Genomic DNA, 1,776 nt, shown 5'->3' on the forward strand with positions numbered 1-1,776 from the left:
CTACTCCTATTTCCCTTAATTTAATCTGTAAAAAACAAAAAAAACAAAAAAAACAAAAAAAAAAAAGAAAAAAAAACAAAAAAAAACAAAAAAAAAACAAAAAAAAAACAAAAAAACAAAAAAACAGAAAAAAGAAAAAAGAAAAAAGGAAATAAATTTGACATGATTTCACCTATTATTCTTGTAATTATAGGAATGACTTGAGAATTCTGTCTATACGCTAAATTAATAACCATTTGATACTGCATATTTTTTCACTTTATATTTATCGACAGCTTGTATAAGAAAAAAGGAATCTGTACCCAAGGTTCAAGAAAGGTATAATGTGAAATTAAAAGAAGGACCCAAGGAGGAAAATAGTAGGAGGGAATAGAATGGGTATGTGGAGGGAAAAAGACCCTTCAACGGTGTAGAGGTAGGTTGAGAGGGAAGAAAAATGGTTAAATGTGAAATCAAGTTAAATGGAGGGTCCATAGTAGGAAAATAGTGGGAGGGTCTAGGATAAGTATGTGGAGGGAGAAAAGACCCTCCGAGGGCAGGACTAAGAAAACAAAAATGGCAGTCCGTAAGATGCTTAGGACCCCTAGCGGTGTAGCTGCCCCAGTAATTTTCGTGATCGCTACCTAGTGGAGAAAAGAGAAACTTTTTCCTCCACCAACTAAAATACAAAAAAAAGTTCTCTGGGTAACTGTCAGGATAACTAACCATCCGGGCCCTAGGGTGATGGGAGAGGGGTAACCCTTAGGGAACTAGTGGACCCGTAGGATAACTAACCATCTGGACCCTAGTGACATGGGAGAGGGGGTAAGCCTTAGAGAACTAGTGGACCCGTAGGATAATTAACCATCCGGGCCCTAGGCTGATGGGAGAGGGGTGAGAGACTCTAAGAGAGAAAGAGAGGGTGAGAGGGATCTCTCTCTCTCTCTCTCTCTCTCTCTCACTCCCCATAGCCAAAGCATTTCCTCCGCACACCCGCACCCTCCTCATCACCCAATAAACCCTAGCTCTTAAGAAGACACTTCCCCCCGCACACCCGCACCCCCCTCATCACCCAATATACTCCAGCTCTCAAGAAGACACTTCCCCCCGCACACCCGCACCCCCCTCACCTCCATGTCACAGGAGCCCAAGACACTTCCCCCCCGCACACCCGCACTCCCCTCACCACCGTGTCACAGGAACCCCCTAGCTACCACTACTACTATATTTACATATAATATTTTTAACATTAAATATTGATTATTTAATAGATTTATTAATTACTGTATTATTACGATGATTTTTAACAGATGCTAGAACAGCCTATGTATTAAAGTTATATCCATTGTAACGCTAATTAAAGATTACAATTAGCATTCAAAGCTAATCCAAGAGGAAATTGTGGTACGTACATTGTCGTTGAATATAAATACATATACCATATCGTCTTCTATTTAATATTAAATGTCTGATCTCATTGTTGTTAAATAGGTACCAGTTTGCTTCATGTTCACAATAGATATTTCATTTAGCAAGAGAACGCTGTATAAGTGAATGTAGCTATCATTGGTTTTATGTGAATAATGATTAATTATTGTAACTGTATTAAAAAGTATTAACAGCTTACAGTAAAAAGTAATATTTTTCGAAGACTGGAATTATATTATCTTTCAAAAATATTTAGGAGGTAAATTGTGTGATTAGTATATTGTTGAGCATGAGTTTTTTATTCTGTAATAAAGGTATTATATGAAGGATGTAAAATTATATTTCAGTTTTGTGTTATAGAGCAAATGC

The sequence above is a fragment of the Prorops nasuta genome, unplaced genomic scaffold (assembly GCF_024137725.1).
Source record: "Prorops nasuta isolate Cenicafe-Biocafe unplaced genomic scaffold, Cenicafe_Pnas_1.2 PNAS00022, whole genome shotgun sequence".
Lineage (NCBI taxonomy): Eukaryota > Metazoa > Arthropoda > Insecta > Hymenoptera > Bethylidae > Prorops > Prorops nasuta.